Raw genomic sequence first — 12904 nt, 5'->3', positions numbered from 1 at the left:
CCCACGGGGCGGGACGGGCCACACAGGCACCATGAAGAGTCGGGATGAGGTGGGGGACCGAGCGTTGTGCTGGGGGTGGGGGGGGAAGGGATGGACCCATGGGGGGGAACCCAGGCGCGGTGCCGTGAGGAGGGGAAGGGGGGAGCCAGGCGCGTCCTCGTGTTTGCGGGGTGTGTGTGGGGGTGCGAGCCAGGTGCTGCCCCTGCGAGGCGCGTTTGGGGCACAGCTAGGGCGGGAGGGTCGTCCCCCGGCGGGGGGAGAGCTCTGGGAGCTGGGCTCAGCACGGGCGGCCCCGAGGGCAGCACGGTGCCTGGGCAGGGCCGTGGTGCTCCTGCCGGGGGCCCTGCCTGGCAAGCAGATCTAGCGTCCCCTTCCTTTGTGCCCTTCCGTTCCACAGGAGCAGCGCGCAGGAAGGAACTCGGCAAACCACGGTGGTAACATGAAACCAACATGGTGAGGAAGCTGGTGGGGTTGGGGGCCCTTCCTGCGTCCCAACGTACTGTCACCCCTGCAGAGGAGGGGGTGTGGGCAGGCCCTGGTAATGCTGGCTGCCCCCATGGCTTACCGGAAGATGCCTGGCAGTCCCCCGAGGCGGATGTGCTCATGGGTCTGCAGACCTGGACCATAACCAACAACCTTCCCTGGGGTTTCCAAGTAGGACTTGAATTAGGAGAGGCGATACTGACTGCTGTTCAGTTTTCAGCTACTCTGAATTTAAACTGGTGCCAGGCTCAGTGTCCCTCCATCTTAAAGCTCTGAATCAGCAAGGCCCCCATTTTTCTTTCCAGCAATATGCTTTAGTATGTGCTGCCTTTCTCATTTCAGCTTGTCTTGCTGTGTTTCTGCTCCATCTGCTTTTCTTCCATTCAGGTTCACCTGGCTTAACTTGGTATTCAGAGCTTCCAAAGCTGAATTCCAAGATTGGCCTTTGCTAACAAAGCACTGAACGGTGCCAGAACGGTGTGGGCTTGGGTCTCTGTTCATTCCTAATGTAATATTTCTGTAGTCGGTAGGCCTATTTATGTAAACTTAGTTGGTAGCTTGTCTCACAAAATAATATACTATAATGTCTTGTGCAAGTCTTTTTGTACTGAACTGTCATCTGCAGCTGATATACTGACCTATGTGCGTATGGTCAGATTTTTGATGGAGAAAAATACTGTATTCTTGTTATACGTCACTGAACTAAGACTTTGATTTCCCTTTTACAGAATTCTGTCAGGAGCTTGGAAGTGTTTTAGAATTAGATATGTCGGTTATTAGATGTTGTCACTATAACCCTAAATAGGTCTATTAGGGACATCCTAATCCTGTGTGACAGTTCCTTGTTATTGAGATTGAGAAGTATTTTTCTGTGGCCAGGTTAGTTTAGCACTGACCTAAGGTAAGTGCTTTGTTTTGGAGCTGGAAGGAAAGTGGTACGTTTTGAAGAGATTAAGTGTGAACTCTGTATATAGCAAGATAACACTGGGTTGCTGTTCCAACTGCATAAAACTCTTGTTTTGTCAATGTTTTGAATTATCCTAATGCTAATTTTTCTTCTGATAGTGTTAGAGTGTTTCTTAACCTCCCCGGCCTTTCAGCACAACCATTTCCAGGTGCATGGATGAACAGCCTATGCCATCCTGGTTAGAGCCTGTTAGGCAGATCTGAAGTGCCGTTTTCATGGCATTGCCTTTATTTCCTGTCTAATAAGGACTTTGGGGAGAGCAGGGGAAGTGATCCTTGGCTCCTTGAGCAGGAAGTTGATGTATACGAGGTCATTACCATAGGAATCCCTGATGACTACAGGGGTGAAAAGGGTAGCATGTGCTGGTAGGACCCTCTTCTGAACAGTGCACGTGTCTTTCCTAAGTTAGTTTCTGCTCTGGTTATCCAGTAGGCACCTCGTGACAGTTTTGTATGTTTCTTAGATAGAAAAAGAGCAAGTGAAGCACGATTCACTGTTGAGATGAGAAAGGGGACAGCTTCTAGGGTCAGCTTCCAGTCACCAGGAGTTTTGGTTGTGCCACCTCCTGCGTGTAGCTTCACAGTCACTTTAAGCTCATGTAAGTATAGACTGCAACTAACAGGAGGTTCTTGCCCTGTCGCTGGTGCCAGCTGGGGTGTTTCCACAGGTGGGAATCAGAGTTCCCTGACATGAACTGATCAAACTGAAGATAAACTGACTTTTTTTTTTTTTTCTCCCCAGCTTTGTGGGTGCTTAAATGATTTTGCTGGTGCAAGGGCAATGGTGGGAACATGGGGCTGGTGGTGGAATGGAGTCTTCTTGTCCAGGGTAACCTACACTGCGACTGTCAAACAGTGCAACAACGTGTTTTTATATATTTAGTTAGTATTTTAAAATTATATTTTTATATAACATATTTACATATATTTAAAAATTAAATGGAACAGTAGCGTCCATGCTTCTTTCCTGCTACTTTTGTGAATAGTATCATTGTGTGCTTCATCATCAGGATGACAGTACTGGGCATGTCTTTCTTATAAAAATATTATAGAAAGCAAAATTAGATGTGCTTTGGCATCCCCTCTCATGGCAGATTGTGTAAGTCAACTGACTTGAAAGTTATTCTGTATTGCATTGCATGTAGTGAGAAGTCAAGGTTAGAGTAGCAAGCACTCAGAGGTTGAAAAATGTCCAGGCTGAAGTACTATCTGCACCCTTAATCAGTTAATTAGCCTTCTGAACAAGCATTATGATTTCTTAATCATGCATTGCATGCTATTCTCATCCCATCTGAGCTGCCTAGTTTGTTTCTTCTCTGCTTCCCTCCCCCACATATGCAGCTTATTCATTTCGGGTAGAATTATCGAACTCTGAAAATGTGACCTTGTTGAGCTTGACTAGTGTGAGATGACGAGCCCTGTACAAGCTTGGAGCTGTTTTTTGACCACCTGCTTACAGGACACAGTCTCTTTGGTTCAGGGGATCACCACATGTTTGTAAAAAGGTTTGGTCACTTGTCTTTTTAGATTTCAGTTTTTAGTTGATTTCTCTGCGTCTAAAGGCTGTCGTGGACCTGGTGAGTTCTGGCTGGCACACTGGAGTACGGGGCGGCACTGTCTTGTAGTTTCCATTGGAATAAGAAATGTAGGTGGTAAGTTTGAAGTTGAATATTCACAGCCTGTGTTCTAGAGGAGGTATGTTTCTTCCATCTGTGTTTGAAATGCGGATACTGAAGACATAGAAAATCTGACAGAGGCCTTGTTTGGGCCATTGCTTGGGCATTGCATTGTAACCCAGGCACTTCACTTGCTGCCATTGCGTTCCCCCAGTCTGCCCATCGGGAATTAGCTTGTAATGTGTTTCAGGCATGCGCATCATGGCTGAGTGTTGATGCTGGGATTTATAGTTTCAGAAGTTAGTATTGACAGAAAACTGCAGCCTGATTTGTTTACTCTTGCATTTGACAGTGTCACACCGTCAGTCTTGGTGCTGGGCAGGGTTTAGATTTAAACTTGACTTGCAGAGTTTGTGTGTGGCAGCTCAGTAGAGCTGTGGCTCTGTGCTTCCTTGTTTATATAATGTGACATGCCTAGGAACAACTGCTTTTATTTCTGACTCTTCAGTCTTTGAGAAGGAATGTATCAAAACCAAGCCTAGTAAATACAAGGGGTCCTGAGTGAGCTTTGAAATGAGCGAGCTAGAGTAAAGGAGTGAAAGAAAAGAAGAAAATGCAACAGAAACCTCAGCAAGAATCATGTCAAGTATTTGTATTACTTCCTGTAAACTTAAGGAACCCTTCAGATGTATGGAGGAACAGCTAGCAGTCTCCCTCTTTTATGTTTCTGATGCGACAGGAATGCAGAGCAGGACGCTGGCAAGTGTTTAATCTCGGGTTTGTTGCTGCTGTCGTAGGGGTGGTGGGGGAGGAAGAGGAAGTGTTTGTGCATGGCTGCTTAGTTTCTGTTTTGCAGGCATCTCCTGTACGCAGTGCTTGTGCTGTTCTGATGTGGCAGCAGCTGTTATTTTTGGCTTTCCCAGCGTGCTGTTCGGGTAGATGTACTTTCTAATAGATGCAGTTCTCTTAATTGGCATGTTGGGGTGCCAGTGCTTCCTATATAGTCCCCATCAGTGCGAACTACTCTGCAGATAGTAGTAAGGTGCAAGTCACTTGCCTTCATTTATTTCTGTAGGCTTGTCTATATGCATTTTGAGTGGCATTAACTGTGTATAAAAGACAAGCTTCTTTAAGCTTTCTTCTGTTTTGCATAACCCTGTCAGTATGTGGTCAGTTTCATTCACAACAAATGATTTTATCCCCTTGTCTGGGAGTAAAGGAATAAGCTTGGCTATTATAGGATGCCTCTGTATAATGCTATCCATGGTAGTTAACATTGGTGCAGTTGTTTCTGTTCAAAAATAACATGGGCGTAGCTGCCATAATTATATTAGTAGAAGATCTGTGTCAACCAAATCTGATAAAAGCAGTGAAAAAGGTTATGAGGTGTGATGTGCCTATCCTGGTAGGATGTTACTACACGTGGTTGAGAGCTCTGATAGATAAGCTGTCTCTGATTTAGCTTTTGTAGTTAGAAAGGTTATCTCCTCTACCAGCTGTCCTGCTTCTTTGCCAAGCGCTACTACCCTTGTATTAGGGCCTACAGCAGTGCCTGTTCAGCTGCCACAGTTTAATATACTATGCTTCAGCCTTTCTTCATTAATACCCATCAGTGTCTTGTGAACCAGGCCAGATGAAGAACAGGCATGCATCCTGTTTTGCTCCACCCTCTGGTTGGTAATCAGCTGAGGTATGGAGGAGGCAGATGGGGGCAGTGGTCCCCTCAGCCCCAATGGTATGTTTGGTAAAGAGCATCTGTCGGAGCCCAGACGAATGAGTGAGAGCATTTGAAAGGAGCTCGTGAATTCTGGTCCCAGACTTGCGGGAAAGCATGCTCTCAAAACATTCTGAGTTGATGAGCAAGTAAAGATCTAAATAAAAGCTAATTTAGCACTTGCTAACTCATTTCCATACAACATCTTGTAGGCTGACTTGCTTCTGGCGTCCTGCTCCCTCTTGATTGTGAGAGGTTGGCTCCATATTCCAGTGACTGCTCAACAGAGAGAGCTTGGGTGACATCTCTAAGGTAACTTTTTTCTGTTTTGCCCGGTATACATATGCAGCCACCTTAAATATAATGCAAAGAGAAATAAACTGCTTGCTTTTTACCTCTCGCTTTGTAATTTTACCCTTCAAGTAAGTATATGTAGATATGGTTTGTGGGAGGTGTGCTCTTATCTTTGGAGGATACTACAGGAATGCCCAGGTAAGTGCACTAGAACAGAGTGAAAAGCTTGGTCCTGTTTTATATTTGTTAACTTTTAATCAAATTGGTGTCAGTTCTTTGTAATAACAACTAAGCTTCCAAGATTTGGAGACCAGCTCTTATGCTCTAGCAATTCTAGCCATTTAGGTGGCTGAATTGCAGCTGAATTATCTTACGATGATTTCAGAACTCTATCATTCATTGTCTGGTTTTTATTTTTTCCTTTCTATTCTGAGGTTAGTTTGCTGAAAGATGATAGGCTGGCTTGATAGTCTTCCAGGCTGAAAGGGCTTACTTTGTGCTGTTCTAAATTTGGAAGAAAGTCTAGCATATCTGTTTTCTCCCAGTTTTTTATCAACAAAGATATGACTCAGTAGTAGTACCTGTGGTATAAGCATTTGTTTGTGGTATAAGCATTTTTTTGCCAGCAGACTCGAGTGACCTCGTTTTCTTGGGAGACAGCATGTTTAGTGGTTGTGTTGCACAGTTCACTTTTCTGGTGGGGAGGCCCCTGACCTTTTGACTAATGGTCTTTGCTAGTTTGAAGTGCAACAGGTAATGACCAAAGATGCCGAGCTCCACAACTGCCTTCCTGGGGTAGGGAGAGGAGAGATGCAGTGCCTTCTCTGCAGGGGATGCTCCTGTGTCTTTGTCACAGCTGACTTAAGTGCTGATCTAAAGGTGAGCTATTGTATAGCTTGTATATTCTGCTGTGACATTTCTCTTTTTCTCCCCTGTAGTTCTATGCTGAGCTGCATTTTCCCCATTTTTTTTAAACTGCCAGAGTGGGTTTAAGCAAAATACAATGTAATCTTTAATTCCGATTAGCATTGTCCACTGTTGGTATCAAAGTATTGTCAAGCATTCCAAAAAGTGAGTTTAGAAATCTTAGAAAGGCACAAGAAGATAGGGCTGGTTGTTTGTTCTGTGTCCTTTGACAGTACTGTCTAAGCAGCTTAAGCATGTGTGGGGAGGCAGTCATGATCTCATTACAGCTAACTATAGGTGATAAGCAGCTTCGAGCACCAAAGTCAGTGCACTAGTGAATGCAGATGTCAGTGAGTTATTTAAAGCAGGAAGGATTTGGGAGAGAAGCCTAGGGGGCTACATAGTCCTGTGTCTTAGTCAGTGGCTGAATCAAACCAAAGAGTAACTTCAATAAAAATATTGGAGCTATTGCAGAAGATGAGGTCTTGTGTTGGTTTGAGTTGTGGATTGTAAGTAAAACTAGTAAAGTCCTGGAGCTTTGGAAGGCTCTCAACAACACTTGCTGCCAGGTGGAAGGTATATTTCACTCTTCCGAACTGTGGTCTGTGTGTAAAGCTACATGGCAGATCTGAGGAAGGTATGCCTGTCACATTCACGGGGCTTGACTCTCTCATTCCACAACGTAGGGGGGAAAAAAGTCCTTTTAACTTCTGTCTTTTGAGTCTGTCTCAAAGGAATTGTTAAAGCAGTCTGAAGCACAGTTTGTGTTGAAACACTACATATGCAGATTTTTTTAGACAGTTTCTTAAACACCCCCACACCTCCCACAATAAAACCCACATCAGGTTAATCTTGAATATGCGGATTTTGCTTAGATGTGACCATATACAAAATGATTATGGCTACCCTTACTTTTGCAAATATTGGAATGGTTTGCTTTGTTTCCCATTTGGACCAAATATTGTGTTTTTTCTTATGCTGTGCAAGTGGCATTTTCTTTGGTTGGGTACAAATCTTGTTTATGTAATTGAGGTCTTAGTATTTTGCAGTTCTTACCACAAGTGTTGACCTGAATACACTTATTAAAATTTGAAGCTAAGCTAAATCTGGACTGATAAGTGTTATCAGGCATGCTTTACGCATCTTTTATTTTTCCAGAACTGAGAGAAAACCTCTAACTCCATTAGTCAGACTGAAGAAGTACCACTGTTGTGCACCATGTGGAATCTGAATAGTTTTCACTCTTTCTTCTTCAGGTGCTATGCATGCTGGTATTTTTTTTTCCTGTAATAGCAGCATTTGGGGTTTCTGTTTTTCCCCTTAATTATTCTTAGCTTTAGTTAAGTAAGATCACAGGTATTTTTGTTCCTGTGGTCTGTTCATTAGTCATGTAGCATCCTTAGGACCGACACTTTTGTATGTGTCAGATTCAGCAGTTTTTGTATTTCAGCAGCTGAGAATACAGTGAACCTATTGACAACTTGATTCACCTAATAACAAAACCCAGTTATCTTAAAAATTAATTCTGATTTGTAAATGCAGCTCGACTCAAATATTCTTAGTTAAAATAGTTAAGGGTATTGTATCGTTCACCAGCCAAAAGTAAACCAAGCTCTTTATTGACTGCAGTTAAAATACCTTCCTAAAACCTGGCAATTAAAGGTTACAAGTTAGATTGTGAAGTGTTTACAGACTTTGTGGTTTTTGTACTTCATCCTATTGTGACATGACAACCAGAAGAAAATTCAAAACCTTTTAAAAAATTCTGATAAGGTCAGCATCTTACGGTAGTGAGCTTGGCAGGTTGACTCTTCTGTGAGTGAAAACCAGTTTCTGTTGTTTCAGGTTTGCTATCATTCGCAGTTTTCTTATGATCGTCAGAGAAGGGAACTGTGTGTTATTTTCTACCCATAGTGCTTGTTAGTCTGTGGCTTTCAGTCTGAGAGGGTACACTTCTGGCCCCTGTTATCATACTCTATTGAACTGGAGAAGAAACTTGAAGAGTAAATTTGCTTTCCCTAGCTATATATGGCCCAGGATGTATTGTAACCCAGATGGCTGTGAGAATACATCTGATTCGGTAGACTGATGTTTTGTAGAAGCTGCAACACGGTGTTCCAGTATCTTTAGAGGAATTTAAGGTGTGAAAAATCAAGGTAGCTTTTATACACTTGAGACAAACCTGCTATTAAAAGCAAACTTGCCACAATCTGTGTGTCTTCCAAATGAATGTGTGCTGTGCTTTTTTAGCATATGGGGCAAAAGCTATTTATTTATTTTTATATATATATATACGTATATATGCATGCAGGTGTTGCACTTTAATAAATAGACGCAAGCCAATTTGACAATAATATTTTCTTTTTGCTTTGGCCTTACAACTCTGTGACTTAGCCAGTGGCCTCAGCCCTTGTAAGTGGCACTCTAGAAAGCCTGTTGGAAAGAGCTTTGTGGTCTACTTCAGTAGCTTAACATTTAGGTAAGATACTGGACATTTGTGACCTGTAGAGTGTTTATAAGAACTTGTTTGCAACTGCTGCAGCAAACAGGAAGTTAAATATAGGCTTCCTTTGTTTGATTCTTCACTTCGTTTGAAAGGGAGGAGTTTCTTGTTTCAGACTTTTAGAACAGAACTGGCTGGTGTGGTAGAGTATTCAAAGAGGCCTGTTGTCCAGTGTCAGTGTATAAGGAGAGTAGTAATGAAGATTTGGATTATTAAAGGTCCCTTCCTTTGGAAGGAGCTTAAGAAATACAGTAGGGGGAACTGTGTTCAGGGACTGCTGCTTTGGCATCTAGGAGCTCCCTTCTTGAATATTTCTTTTTGCAAAGCTAGAGTTGGCTCCCTTGGAGGTGTGAGGTTTGCTAGAAGAAGGCACCAAAGGATGGCGGTGCTGGCTCCTGGTCTTGTAAAATGATCTTGGAGACATTTTTAAATGCCAAGTTTCGTTTTTTGCCCTTCAAAACGCATAGCATCTTGTCAAGCTTGAAGCTGTGACTAGCCGTCCAGTTCATGTATCTTCAGAGAAGATAGCCTCAGGTTCAGATTGCCTTTCATTTTCACTCAAGTGGCGGGTGCATCTCTCTTAATTCTTTGCCCTTTACCTTCCAGAGCATACTGCAAGCCACAAAACAACCCCTGAGGTATTTTAACAGCTTTAAGATTTTCAGTATGAGTGATTGAGAGTCTTGCAGATTATGCTGATTCCCAGAAGAGTAGCAGGGTAACAAAAAGCCCAGATCAAAATCCCTTCCATGACCCCAAGTTGTGTGTCATGTATGTTTTGCCATATTGGATTTTGTAATGTCTCAAGGGATGTGAGAGTATCCTTGTATGAAATTCTCTTTAGAGTTGTAGCTAGTTTCAAACAAAATCTGCTACCTTAGCTTTAAGGGCCATCAGATACTGTATCATATATTTTACTTAAATTATGTGCTAGCTTTAGTGCACTGTCTTTGTCTAAAATATGTTTGTTATGACAGAAACTTTAAGTTATTTCCTATTCAAAACCTCAAAAACGAAATGTTGCACTTCATCACTGTATTTTCCATGGCATTGTTTACTTTCTTGCAGCACCTGCATTGAAATTTTTTTTTCCCTAACATGGAGCTCAGATTTTTCTCTTTCCTTCTCCTCTCTGTGGTGTGTGTTTGTGTTTGTTTTTTTTTTTTTTTTTAAAGTGGATTGACCGTACAAGAGGATGTACTGTGTATGAGAATGTATCTTTGTTTGGTACTTTCTCATGGGAAAAAATCCCAATGAAGTGTCAAGTTGGGAAGTTACAGCTCATGTTTTCTTGCCTGTGACCCTTAACGGTCATCTGCTTAGGAAAATTAAACTGATATCAAGTAGGGGGCATGGATTTGCAACGTGATTATGTGGCTTTAACTCCCTGTGGACGTGCTTATAAGGTCATTTCTGCTACAAATGCTTGGGACAGCTGCATTAATCAGCATGTTCATCCTTGCCTAGTGCAGCTCTACCAGTGGAATCCCTTAATGTAGATACCGTTGTGATAAAACAGCACTTTTAAAGTAAAGCTTATTTTGCTGAGGGTATTGAGAAGTAGACAGTGATGCGAGTGCTTTTTTTGCCATTGTGACTAGTGCTTTTTCCAAGGAAAGAAGGATTGGGTAGAAAAAGTAGGGCCCCAAAATATGTCTTTTCCAGCTGAATTAATTTTTTCATCAGCGGTGTAAAAATAGAAGGGGTTGCATCAGGAGAGGAGGGCATCCTTTATCAGGATGGTCTAATAAAAGATTTTACCTATCCCTACAAACCTTGCTATATTTATTGCAGAATGGGTGTCCACTCGGCATTGCAGGGCAACCTGCAGTTCCCTTTTCTCATACAATAAATAAAGCTGTGTCCTGAGCATTGATATAAGCTGGAGTACTGTACATCTGACTGCCTTGGATTTCTCTGCCTCTCTTGACCTTTTTCAGATGCTTAAGCAAGCCCCAAATTTTGTTTAATGTCAGTGTCTCGGAACTACGTTAGGAGAAGAAACCACTAGATAACAGCTGCTCCTTGTGCTTTTGGCACAAGAATTTGTTTACCAGGGTGAAGTGAATTTGTTTGGATAATCTTGCTTTTATGTTCTGTGGAACTGATGTGCTCCTAGATTTTCTGGTTTTGCCATTTGAGCAGAAAAGTTGCTAAAGGGTTTGGTTCTTCAGCCAAACAGCACCACATTCACTTGAAAGAGGTGCCCTAATTTGAGTCTGTATTAAAGAGGTGCCCTAATTTGAGTCTGTAGTAACAAACTCAATTCAATTGTTGATGGACTAGGACACAAATTCTTAAAATCTTGAGAATTTAATTATAATGGTAAGACTAAGTTGAAATGGAGCGCAAGAGGATCATGGAAAATAAAAGGATCACCAAACTGCAGTCTTTTCAAAACAGTATACGGGTAGTTTACTTGACTATCCTGCTGTTCCTTTCTGAAATGCTGTTTTGCTGATGGCTGAAGTACACCAGGACTGAATGGTTTGACCAAGATCATTGAAACATTCAGTGGAAGTACCAAAACCAGTAGCCTATTCCTAGTTCTTGTCTTTCCATTTGGATGACCTCAGATTATGATTACCTAAAGAATCTCTTAACCAAATCAACTGAGCACTTTGCTGACCTGTTAAACTTCAGTGGAGAGATGTAAGAATTGCTGTGTTTCTCCTGGCTTTAAATGTTTTAACAGTGTTCAAACAAAAGCTGGGCTGTCTGGTAAAACCCCATGCTGCCATTTGGGGCCTGCCAAATGTAAGTGTTGTCAGCTTCCCCATGTAGAAAAAGACAAGTGTAGCTGAAGCAAAATGTGTTTTCAGCTTTATCTTCACAGTAAGACAGAGAAAGAGAAAATTCTAATGCGTGTGCCCCTCCATTCACACTCAAACTCGGTTCTGATTGCCGAAATGCCCTGGTATATCTCTGCCTGCACATGTGAGATTAAAGTCCTCTTGGGTAGTGAAATTCCAGATTGCGTGAGGCTGTGAAGCTTATTGTTACTGCCTTGCTTTACATGGAGGGGTGAGTGGAGCTTATGCAAACAATGTATTAAAGTCAGAGTATTAATCTTTTTGTTGAAAGCTGCTGTTTGTGTATCACCTGCAGTTTTGGCAGAACTTGCTCAGGTCAGGATGCTGCTCTGATGTGGTCTAGTGGTGACAAGAGGCAGAGGTAGAACCCACGCCGTGGCTAAGCATATGTTTGTTTCTGGCCACAAGTGAGAAGATGGGCGTAGCACTGATGTTTGCTTGTTTGGATCTTAAGCTTGTTCTCTAACAGCATGAGTTGTACTGAATGGCCATTGCTGCAGATTTCCTGAAGGCAGAGATCCTGTAGTCCTCAGTTCCTTTAAGAGAGCCAGTTGCTTGGAATCCCTTTATCTAACACTGTTAATTTCTGTATAATTAATTCTCAGACAGCTCAGAAAAAGGGCAAGTGTATAGATCTGAGGAGGAGATGGATCAGAGTGGTGTCACACCCCACAGCATATTGTAGGAATTGTAAAGCTGCTTTACAGTGAGCTTGAAGCGAACCAAATTAAATGCTGGTTTTGAAAGGCCTTAAGGGTGAGATTAGCTTGCTTGTGATGGTTCTTCGTGGCAAGTTTGTGTTTGGCTTTGATGCATAACTGTCAGACTTGGTAGGTTTAAATCTAGATGTTGTCCTAATTCCTAGGAAACAAAACATTTGTGCTGCTTCCTGAGTACTGGAGCCAGCTTCTGCTCCTTACCAGCTGACTTTGCAAAAGGAGGGGAGAGCCCGGAACGTGTCGTTGCTCACAATGTGCTCTTTGGATAGAGTTCCTGGATCTCTATTGCGGGGTCAGTCTCTTCAAAATGAGAAACTCTTCTCTTTGCAGTTCCTAAATGGCTGCTTAACAGTAGCCGTGCTCCATTCCTTTGGAAATTCCCTTCTCCTTGTCACAGCTGGGAGTGGGATGTGGGGTCTTTGCTTAGCTTTCCTCCTCAGTAGCCCACATGCAAAGCAGAGACAAAGGAAAAGTGTTTGAATATCTGCTTGAGTTTTCTGAGGAGCAGGGTATTGCAGGACTGCACTCTGGAGGTGAAGAGGAAAGTGCAACTTTTTTTTTTTAACACTGTGAAATGCAAAAATGCATGGACAAACAGTAGCACAATGTTTTCCTTGTTAGCAGTGGTAGAAAGAGGCAGGTGGGAGAATTTTTCTCCTCTGGCCCTAATGAGGTCTGTTTGTCTTTTGCATTTAAGATCTCAACATAAATATGTGGGGTGGCAAGTCACTGCAAAGGGATTTTTGCTTAAGTCAGGGCTCGGTCAGCAGCTTAACAGAATGTGGTTTCCGTAACTTGTGGAGAAGGTTTATGAGCAGTTAATGCGTATTATGCAAGTTTTGCTGTAGTTGCTATCTTTTTTAAATTTTTTTTTTATTTTGCAGAAGTAA

The 12904-nt window shown here is 42.4% G+C and overlaps 1 protein-coding gene across 6 annotated transcripts in view; it reads left to right on the top strand.

Annotated features, from left to right (window-relative positions):
• IP6K1 (inositol hexakisphosphate kinase 1) overlaps positions 1 to 12904 on the top strand; it is a 39695-nt gene that overhangs the window by 325 nt on the left and 26466 nt on the right. For 4 of the 6 annotated variants that reach the window (XM_075514322.1, XM_075514317.1, XM_075514319.1 and 1 more), the window contains exons 2-3: positions 398 to 453; positions 4992 to 5091. The gene's annotated coding sequence lies outside the window, so the exon portion shown is untranslated. The remainder of the gene's footprint in view (positions 1 to 397; positions 454 to 4991; positions 5092 to 12904) is intronic. The other 2 variants (XM_075514320.1, XM_075514321.1) reach the window with 1 other exon arrangement.

Source organism: Mycteria americana, chromosome 11, assembly GCF_035582795.1.
Source record: "Mycteria americana isolate JAX WOST 10 ecotype Jacksonville Zoo and Gardens chromosome 11, USCA_MyAme_1.0, whole genome shotgun sequence".
Taxonomy (NCBI): domain Eukaryota; kingdom Metazoa; phylum Chordata; class Aves; order Ciconiiformes; family Ciconiidae; genus Mycteria; species Mycteria americana.
Note: the sequence above shows the minus strand (reverse complement) of the source record. Positions and strands in the feature narration are given on the sequence as shown.